At 34.0% G+C, this 11,558-nt stretch overlaps 1 long non-coding RNA gene across 1 annotated transcript in view; it reads right to left on the bottom strand.

Annotated features, from left to right (window-relative positions):
• Nucleotides 1-9,850: 9,850 nt before the first annotated feature.
• LOC126949997 (uncharacterized) overlaps nucleotides 9,851-11,558 on the bottom strand; it is a 173,904-nt gene continuing 172,196 nt past the window's right edge. Inside the window, exon 4 of the long non-coding RNA XR_007724022.1 lies at nucleotides 9,851-10,718. This is a non-coding gene — a long non-coding RNA (uncharacterized LOC126949997). The remainder of the gene's footprint in view (nucleotides 10,719-11,558) is intronic.

Genomic DNA, 11,558 nt, shown 5'->3' with positions numbered 1-11,558 from the left:
TTGCAAGTCAACTAGACTGAGTTAGAGAAACCCCAGAAGAGGTGGTATCTGCACAGAGCTTTGTAGATTGAGTTGGTCAATTAAAGGTTTGAGCAAAGGATGTTTGGAATAAAAACTATACAAGCTACAGATGATGTATAACATTTATGTGCTTTTAGGCAATTATATCAGTCATCCTAGACCATAACATCTGAGGCATAACATGGAAGAATATGAGGCTTGAAAAAAATGACAGGGACTTTTATGAAAGAGAGCAATGGTAATGGGAAAATCTGAATTAGAATCCTATCTCCTCACAAATTTAAAGTGATGACTTAAAGTCTTCAGTATAGTCACCAAAGAACGAAAAGGAACCATTCTGGTTCTCTGACATTTTATTGACTTTCAACATCATATGGACTCTCTTCCTGACTATCCCTTCCCTGAAAAGTCTTGTTATATACATGAATGGGACATCCCTAATTTTTAAGTTCCCTGTATTTCTGAAACTTTCCTATCCGGTCTTTATCAACTTGGTGTATGTTTCTCAAGTGGGGCTGTGGAGCTGCTTATTTCAAATGAAACATTTAGATAGTGCTATATAAACAAAGAAACAAAGTTTCTTGTACATTCTTAATACCACTTCAAATGGGACGAAGATTCATTGTTGACTGGAGAGGTAAGTATCTTCTGAGTTTAATTTTGAACAACAAAATAAAATAATTAAATTAGTGGAATAAAAATGTGTGCAGTCATGATGTGTTTGACTCAGACAGTCACAAAATAATCCATTGAAACTTGGCTTTTCTATATTTGAGCCATTAGTCCTCTTACCAAATTACAGACAGAACTGTATAGGTGAGGGAAAAATATCTAACATGTCACCTATTTTTCTGCTGCAAGCAAATGTAACAGGTATTGTATTGTTTTATATTAGCACATCCTAACATGAAGTAAGTGTACACAGGAATAAAACTAAAAGGTTAAAATCCAATTTTACAGTTGTGTTTCTTAAATTACTAACAGTACTTTTAGTATGCGTTACTACATTCCCACTTCTGTCAAAATTCTAGCAGTCAATGACCATTCAGCATTTCAGAGAATCTTGATGAGGATAAATCTATTAGGAGGGAGAGGGCTCAGATGGCTGGAAGCCATCTAAAAAGCTTGATTGTGGGTTTGACAAGCTCTATGTGTTGATTCTCAGGTAGAAACATTTCCATTTTTAGGGCATTCTGAATGTTTACTTATTCATTACATAAGTACTCATTAGCTTTTTCTCTATCATAGGTCATGTAAAAGACACTGGGGATACAGCAATGAGAAAATGAAGAAGAAGAACAATAATTACGCAATTAAAACAGTATCACTTGCTATTACTGCTGAGAGTATCCCTAATCATCTATCTACTGAACTCTTACTAAGATTCTACTTTGGACTATGCCTTGTATTGGGCACAGATGCTACAATGGCAGACAAGGTCTAAACCCTACTGGGAAGAAGTATGTGGCCTAATGTAAGGTTTCCAGGCCTGAATATCCTGAGAAACCCATAAGATTTATTAAACTGTAATATTTAAAGTTCTATCCAAGGTATATCTGTATTAAAAGAAAATAAAAACTTTAAAAAATCCAGATTATTCTGACAAATTGCTAATCGCGAAATCATTCTCTAGTCTAACAACAGAAGAAAATACTAAATGCTATCCTCTTACAGAACTTTGACATTTGGAAAACGTTTACCCTCATACACTTGGGCTCTTGTATGTTATTCCACTTGGCAAATGCAGAGTATCCATTTTCCTGAGAGATAATATAAAATCAACCTAAATTAAAATAATAAAACATCATTTTAATGTAATTTAGTTTATTAAGGCTTTATTTTTGTACTTGTGTTCTTGAACATTCCAACTTTATTTTTAATGTAGAGGCTATTGATGGTATTTACTAGAGAGATAATCATGGCAATCAACTCAACTCTGCCATATACATATGGTGTTATGCTTGTAGGACATTGAATTTTCTTGGCAAAAGTTATTTTCCCATTCTTGGACAATAACACTGGAAAAACTGCTCCCAAATTCAGCATTGTCCTTGGCACCAAAACTAAATCACTGCCCGTCTATTCATAGAGATTCTTCTTATATTTTTGTCCTGTATAAATTAGTTGTCAATATGGCCCCTCAAGATTAACACTTGACTAGGAGGGCCAGAATTAAATCTTAAAAGAGTTATCTGTATTTTGATATATCAAGTTATTGCCATTTGTCAACATAATTTTATGTAATTTCTATAATTTCTGTCATCATAATGACTAGTTGAAGGATGAGCAAACATATTTAAAATAGCTATGTTACCATCCACATAGATCACTGATGTCAAAGTCCAGAATAATTTGCTTAAAATCTGGAAATTAAGAAATGTGAAACCATTATTTCAAGTTTGCTACATCAAAAAAAATTTCATGATAGTGTTAACCGAGGTGCCATTTGAAACAGTTTGAATAACGCTCTACTTAAGAGTTAAAAACAAAACAAAGTGACTTCACTGGAGTTTAATCCTATCCTTCGATTGTTGGATGCTATATTAATTTTTTCACCAGTTCAGCTATTCCAATATAACAAATTGGCTTTATCTTCATTGGTCAGCTTCTTCCTGTAATGCAGACAACTTTATGGATTTTAGTTCTAAATAGAGTATGGTTTGTTTCTGAGTATTAATTTCAACTTTAGTTATTGTGCAAATTATGCCCTAACTTAAAATTGAACCACATTGACCACTAAAACAGAGAAGGCTAATATATGACCCAAATTAACAAATTTTGCCCAGACAGCAAAGTTAAGTTGGCTTGCTTTCCTCATTCTCATATACTATTTCACAAAACATGTTCTCCATCTAGTGGTTGGAAAGCTCAGAGGACAATCTTATCTCGTTACTACTAATTCACTGTATATTTTTCTGTATTTTCAAGAATTAATAAATCACACATATATGACAATTGAGTTTTTATTCTTGCCTTCTACACTATTATAGGGGACAGGACAAGGATTCAGTTTTATTAACTTTAGGTTAATTGAGAACTTCAACTTGACAAGACAAACAATTCTTTAATTGCTTGAAATAAGAATGAATGAGAAAGAATATAGTAAATAAAGAGATTTCTGCAAAGTATAAATAACATAAATGTCATGTATAATTGTCAGTGCTTGTTTTTATTATGGAACCAAATCAGGTAACAGAATCCTGGATTATAAAAGGTATCTCTTGGAATCTATGCTCTTGGCTATATTTCTAGTTAATTATTTGTTTGTTTATTGGGTCTGGTACTTTCTACTGTATCCACATTATGAGCAAGAGCAGCTCATTTTTCCTTTCTTTACAATTACTAATGTGATGTTCCCTTCCATTTCATCACACTTCAGCTCCCATTTTCTGCTAATTGTCATGTTCTTGGAGTAGTTCTTATCCCAGAAAAAGAAAAAAAAAATTACTTAATCAGTAAAAATATTAAATACTATCAAAGATCATAAGAGGATATTGCCATTTTTATACATATATGCATGCCTATTATTTTTATCTGGAAATTTTGAAGGTTTTCCTTGACTTTGGTGAGTGTTGCTTTGGTAAAACAAATGCCTTGGGGAACTAAGCCAACTCTGAAAGTGCTGAAAATCTTCCCTCACAACACCAGAGGGGAATATTTTACAATCAGAAGTGTGTTAGGATTCATGTTCTTGTATTTGCCCATTTTACAGATGAGATAAATGGAGCTAGCACAGAGCAGTAAAAGGATGAAGTTGAGGTTAAATAGGCTTCAGAATAAGATATGTTCAAATACTCCATCTGCTGCTGTCCAGCTTTGTTATCCTAGGCCAGTGACTTAAACCTGCAGAGCTATGGTTTCTGTTCCATAAAATGTGAATACTATTACCTGCAGTGTAGGGTCATTATTAAGATGAAGCAAGACACAGATGGACAGACAGACAGATGATTGATTGATGATAGATAGATAGCTATTATAAACACTTGACATATATAGCTGTCAGTCTATCATCTGTCTGTCTATGTATCTATCTATCTATCTATCTATCTATCTATCTAAGGAGTTTATAATAGTACCTGGTACATAACAGAATTTTTTTAAACATAAGGTTAATTACATAGTAAGTTAAAATGAAAGACCTAGGTCTTGAACCTATCTTAAGCACAGATTTTCCATTGTGTCACATGGCTATATATTGATCTTTTGAAGACTTAATGATAAAATGGCATTCATGAAGCCATTTTAAAGTGCTATAAAGTGAAGAAAGTGCTTTATAGCAATTGCTGACTTAATAAACTGATGTCTCTAAAAGTTAAATGATGAGGAGAAAATTAAATATAGCTTTAGCAATTAAACAAATACTTTTTCTTTTCCCTATAGCCTAAAATTTGGCGATTTTAAAAGTTATAATTGTTATATTTATAACTATAAAACTATAATTATACTTCCGTAGATATGTAGTATAGCTTATTTATTTCTAGAGTATCTGAAAAATGCATCAGAACACCTCTGTCTCCCTCTGCTTTCTCTCAATACTTCATTAGATAAGTTCCCATGTTAAATAAGTAGTTTCTTCAACAAAAAAGTGTAAAAATTACATTAATAATTAGCAGATATATAGAACAGTGAGAAGGACTATTAAAGAAACACATGGATTTTTTTTTTTCTATTTTAAACTAACCAGGTTTTGCTCACTATACTACTCAATGTAATCAGGTAATTGGCACTCTCACACTTCTTTTAGGTAAATGATAAACTGGAAGCACAATCCAATGCATGTATTCATTTTACTAACATAATTGTATCTAATAATAATTAACACTAATGAAATGAATTCAAATATTTCAGTAAAAAATTATGGATCTCTTACAGAGCTATCGCAAAATACAAATGTTTCCCAACAGATTTCTTTTCACTTTATTCGACAAACCTTTGTTATTCTTATCTTTGTCTTCGAAGTCAATAAACATCTTTCTAATTGAAAGGTTTTTTTTTTTTTTTTTTTTTTTTTAAATCAAGGCCTATAATATGTAAGTATGGACATACACATGAAAAATGTAAAAAAGACACCTTACTAAAAGATTCATCAAGTAATTTTATATTTTTTCAGTGAATTAGAAAAATATACAGGTCTTGAAAAGTGACTCATGAGGACTCACATGTACACTACCTTAGTGTTTAATGTTTGTCTAATTTCTGTCTCATTTTCTAAGTTCACTATTAAAACTGAATGAGGGTTCTAACATTCTAAAATAAACTAATATTGTACTTCTCCTTAATATTTAGAGCTCCTTTTGTAAAATTACTTTTTTAACAACTATAATACATTAAAGTTCTGAGTATAAAATTTCACTAAGGCCATACCAACAATTTCAGGACCTGTTGAAAAATAATTTATAAACTTATAAAAGCCAATCTCGCCATCTAGTGGTTGTAGATGAGAAATACGAATTAAAAGATTGAAAGTAACCGTTTCTATTTTAAGACATTTCAAATTAGCCAAACATATTTACTTGTGCAGTTTTGTTAAAAGGTACAAAAACACTTCAGTAGAGAAAAGATAATATTATCAACAAATGATGTTAGATAGATTAGATTTCATTGGCAAACAAAAAGAGTATTAGCCTATACCTCACAAATTATATTAACAACAAAAAAGCCCCTGGAAAAAAAAAAAACAGATTAAAACACAAACACTAAAAGTTGTAGAAAAAATGGGACATAATTTTAGAGGTTTAGGGATAAGCAAAAATTCTTAGATAATACCAAAAGCATGATCCATAAAAGGAAAAATTGAAATGTTAAACCTTATAATTAAAAACCTTTGCTCTGTGAAAGATAGAGGATGTTTCATTCTGTGAAGAGGATGAAAAAAAAAGCTACCTACAGACTGAGAGAAAATAGTTCCAAAACACATACTGGAAAAAGGAGTAGCATTTAAAATATGTAAAAACTCAAGTAAAAAAAACAAATAATTTAATAGAAAATGAGCAAAAGATATGAACAGCCACTTAATTGATGACAATATGGAAACGGTAAATAAGTACATAGAAAGATATTCAGTATTATTATCCATTAATGAAATGCAGATTAAAACCACAATAAGATAGCATATGCTTTCATTAGAATGGTTAAAAGAGAAAAAGTAGTGACAACACAATTACTAGTGAGGATGTAGAGAAACTAGATCACTCATACATTGTTGATGGGAACGTAAAATGGTACAGCCATTTTGGAAAACAGTTTGGCAATTGCTTATAAATCTAAATATGTAAACATAAAACTCAGCATTTGCACTCTTGGATATTTATCCCACAATAATATAAATGCACGTTCATGTAAAAACCTGTATATAAATTTTCATAACAGCTTTATTTATGATATCCCCAAACCGGAAACATCTCAACAGAGGAATGGTTATACAAACTATGATATTTCCATACCATGAAACACAAAGAAATGAAAAAATGAACTATTTACACATGTAACAACTAGGATACATCCTCAGAGAATTGCACTCAGTGGAAAGAAGCTGATCTGAAAAATTATATGCTGTAGGCTTCTATTTAAATAATATTTTGGGAAGCCAAACTTATAGACTAGGATAACTGGCAGATTAGTGGTGGTCAGGACTTAGGGGTGGTGGAGGTGTTGGGGAAAGAACACAGGTGTGGCTATGAAAGGGCAACCTAAAGGATCCTTGTGGTGATGGAACTGTTCTCTACCTTGACTGTGGTGAATGCATGAACCTACACATGTGATAAGACTGCATGAAATGTAATATGAGAAAACTCCAAAAAGCTCATGGAATAAATGAAATTTAAAAATAAAAACATAAAACTCTCCAAAAAATCAATGAATCCAGTAGTTGGTTTTTTGAAACGATCAACAAAATTGACAGACCACTAGCAAGACTAATAAAGAAGAAAAGAGAGAAGAATCAAATCGACGCAATTAAAAATGATAAAGGGGATATCACCACCGACCCCACAGAAATACAAAGTACCATCAGAGAATACTATAAACACCTCTATGCAAATAAACTGGAAAATCTAGAAGAAATGGATAATTTCCTGGACACTTACACTCTTCCAAGACTAAACCAGGAAGAAGTTGAATCCCTGAATAGACCAATAGCAGGCTCTGAAATTGAGGCAATAATTAATAGCCTACCAACCAAAAAAGTCCAGGACCAGATGGATTCACAGCTGAATTCTACCAGAGGTATAAGGAGGAGTTGGTACCATTCCTTCTGAAACTATTCCAATCAATAGAAAAAGAGGGAATCCTCCCTAACTCATTTTATGAGGCCAACATCATCCTGATACCAAAGCCTGGCAGAGACACAACAAAAAAAGAGAATTTTAGACCAATATCCCTGATGAACATCGATGCAAAAATCCTCAATAAAATACTGGCAAACCGGATTCAGCAACACATCAAAAAGCTTATCCACCATGATCAAGTGGGCTTCATCCCTGGGATGCAAGGCTGGTTCAACATTCGCAAATCAATAAACATAATCCAGCATATAAACAGAACCAAAGACAAGAACCACATGATTATCTCAATAGATGCAGAAAAGGCTTTTGACAAAATTCAACAGCCCTTCATGCTAAAAACGCTCAATAAATTCGGTATTGATGGAACGTACCTCAAAATAATAAGAGCTATTTATGACAAACCCACAGCCAATATCATACTGAATGGGCAAAAACTGGAAAAATTCCCTTTGAAAACTGGAACAAGACAGGGATGCCCTCTCTCACCACTCCTATTCAACATAGTGTTGGAAGTTCTGGCTAGGGCAATCAGGCAAGAGAAAGAAATCAAGGGTATTCAGTTAGGAAAAGAAGAAGTCAAATTGTCCCTGTTTGCAGATGACATGATTGTATATTTAGAAAACCCCATTGTCTCAGCCCAAAATCTCCTTAAGCTGATAAGCAACTTCAGCGAAGTCTCAGGATACAAAATTAATGTGCAAAAATCACAAGCATTCTTATACACCAGTAACAGACAAACAGAGAGCCAAATCAGGAATGAACTTCCATTCACAATTGCTTCAAAGAGAATAAAATACCTAGGAATCCAACTTACAAGGGATGTAAAGGACCTCTTCAAGGAGAACTACAAACCACTGCTCAGTGAAATAAAAGAGGACACAAACAAATGGAAGAACATACCATGCTCATGGATAGGAAGAATCAATATAGTGAAAATGGCCATACTGCCCAAGGTTATTTATATATTCAATGCCATCCCCATCAAGCTACCAACGAGTTTCTTCACAGAATTGGAAAAAACTGCTTTAAAGTTCATATGGAACCAAAAAAGAGCCCACATCTCCAAGACAATCCTAAGTCAAAAGGACAAAGCTGGAGGCATCACGCTACCTGACTTCAAACTATACTACAAGGCTACAGTAACCAAAACAGCATGGTACTGGTACCAAAACAGAGATATAGACCAATGGAACAGAACAGAGTCCTCAGAAATAATACCACACATCTACAGCCATCTGATCTTTGACAAACCTGAGAGAAACAAGAAATGGGGAAAGGATTCCCTATTTAATAAATGGTGCTGGGAAAATTGGCTAGCCATAAGTAGAAAGCTGAAACTGGATCCTTTCCTTACTCCTTATAAGAAAATTAATTCAAGATGGATTAGAGACTTAAATGTTAGACCTAATACCATAAAAATCCTAGAGGAAAACCTAGGTAGTACCATTCAGGACATAGGCATGGGCAAAGACTTCATGTCTAAAACACCAAAAGCAACGGCAGCAAAAGCCAAAATTGACAAATGGGATCTCATTAAACTAAAGAGCTTCTGCACAGCAAAAGAAACTACCATCAGAGTGAACAGGCAACCTACAGAATGGGAGAAAATTTTTGCAATCTACTCATCTGACAAAGGGCTAATATCCAGAACCTACAAAGAACTCAAACAAATTTACAAGAAAAAAACAAACAACCCCATCAAAAAGTGGGCAAAGGATATGAACAGACATTTCTCAAAAGAAGACATTCATACAGCCAACAGACACATGAAAAAATGCTCATCATCACTGGCCATCAGAGAAATGCAAATCAAAACCACAATGAGATACCATCTCACACCAGTTAGAATGGCGATCATTAAAAAGTCAGGAAACAACAGGTGCTGGAGAGGATGTGGAGAAATAGGAACACTTTTACACTGTTGGTGGGATTGTAAACTAGTTCAACCATTATGGAAAACAGTATGGCGATTCCTCAAGGATCTAGAACTAGATGTACCATATGACCCAGCCATCCCATTACTGGGTATATACCCAAAGGATTATAAATTATGCTGCTACAAAGACACATGCACACGTATGTTTATTGCAGCACTATTCACAATAGCAAAGACTTGGAATCAACCCAAATGTCCATCAGTGACAGATTTGATTAAGAAAATGTGGCACATATACACCATGGAATACTATGCAGCCATCAAAAAGGATGAGTTTGTGTCCTTTGTAGGGACATGGATGCAGCTGGAAACCATCATTCTTAGCAAACTATCACAAGAACAGAAAACCAAACACCGCATGTTCTCACTCATAGGTGGGAACTGAACAATGAGATCACTTGGACTCAGGAAGGGAACCTCACACACCGGGGCCTATCATGGGGAGGGGGGCGGGGGGAGGGATTGCATTGGGAGTTATACCTGATGTAAATGACGAGTTGATGGGTGCAGCACACCAACATGGCACAAGTATACATATGTAACAAACCTGCACGTTATGCACATGTACCCTACAACTTAAAGTATAATAATAATAAATAAATTTAAAAAAAAACATAAAATATAAACTTTATTTATCACTGTAAGTTCTATCAAGTTCAAGACACTTTTGTAAGTGATGATACCAGCCATTTAGTCAATCCCTATAAACAACTGAGGGTCCTGGGAATTCGACCATGTCAATGCACTCTTTTTTGCTTTATTAACTAAAGAGAAATAAAAAATCTTATTTTTTAAGAAAAACAAACACAAGTCAGAGCCAAATCAGGACTGTGAGATGAGTATCTAATGCTTTTCTATGAAAACTCTCACAACATTTCCCTTGTTTGATAATAGGACTGAGCAGGAGCATTGCTGTGGTGGAGAAAGACTCTCTGGTGAAGCTTTCCTGGGTGTCTTTCTGCTAAAGCTTTGGCTAATATTCTCCGAACACTAACAAGGAGATGTTATCCTTCATTGGTCATTCAGAAAGTCAACAAGCAAAATGCCTGAAGCACCCCAAAAGGCCGTTTCGGTAACTTTTGCTATTGACTGGTCTGCTTTTGCTTTGACCTCTGAGACAAATCTTGTGCTTTGTCTTCAGAATAGCATTGGTAAGGCCATATTTTATCTCCTGTTACAACTCTACAAAGAAATGTTTTAGAATCTTGATTCCACTTCATTAAAATTTCAGTTGAAAACTCTGCTTGTCTGCAGCTCATCTGGACACAACAGCTTTTGCACTCATCAAGTGGAAAGTTTGCTCAACTTTAATTTTTCAGCCGGAATTGTGTAAGGTGAACCAGTTGAGATGTCTATGGTGGTGGCTATTCTTTGTGCTGTTGTCAGGCTTCTTCCATTAGAGTAAAAACAAGATGAATTTTTTCCTCACAAATTGATATGGATGATCTGCCTCCATGAACTTTATCTTCAACTTTATACTGTCATTTAAAAAAAAAAAACGAATTATAATTTGTAAACTACTGATTTCTTTGAGGCATTTTTCCCATAAACTTTTTGTAAAATATCAATGATTTCACCATTCTTCTACCCAAGATTCACCATAAATTTAATGTTTGTTTTTGCTCCAATATTGACAAATCCATGTTGCTGTGACAGGGACTCTTTTCAAATTGACCTATTATCCTTCTTAATGCCTTAAACTAGATCCTGCTCAGAAATGTGATAATAATTTACTACAAGTTTATTTTGGTGAAAATCCATTCATAGTTTTTTTCATAATACACATTTTCTATGAACTTTTTGAAGACCAGTTGTATAACCTCCACTCCCACACACACATACTCATGTACAAGTAAAACTGGGAAAGTCTGAGTAAGAACAGTGGATTATACCAATGTCAGCCTCCTGGTTGTGATACTGTACTATAATTTTGCAAGATACCAAAGACAGCAAGATACCATGTTAACATTGGGGAAGCAGTATAAAGAATGCACAAGATCTTTCTGTGTTATTTCTTCCAATTGCATGTGAATCAGCAATTATCTCAAAATAAAATATTTAATTTTTAAGAAATAAGTGATTCTGCCACCTGGTGGCTGTAGACTAGAAATAAGATTTAAAGGGTTAAAAGAACATAAGAGTTAATTCCTATTTTGGGACAATTAAAATAATCTAACATATTTACTTGGACATACATTTATAAACAACATATTGAGAATCCTCATAGAGCACCTGGGAAAATTTTGAAGAAAATTTAGATAGAGGCTATCAGGTTGATATACACATGAATGACCTATCCCCACCAGCTGCTAGGCATA

The sequence above is a fragment of the Macaca thibetana genome, chromosome 3 (assembly GCF_024542745.1).
Source record: "Macaca thibetana thibetana isolate TM-01 chromosome 3, ASM2454274v1, whole genome shotgun sequence".
NCBI classification, from domain to species: Eukaryota; Metazoa; Chordata; class Mammalia; order Primates; family Cercopithecidae; genus Macaca; species Macaca thibetana.
This window is presented reverse-complemented; position numbering and strand designations above follow the sequence as displayed.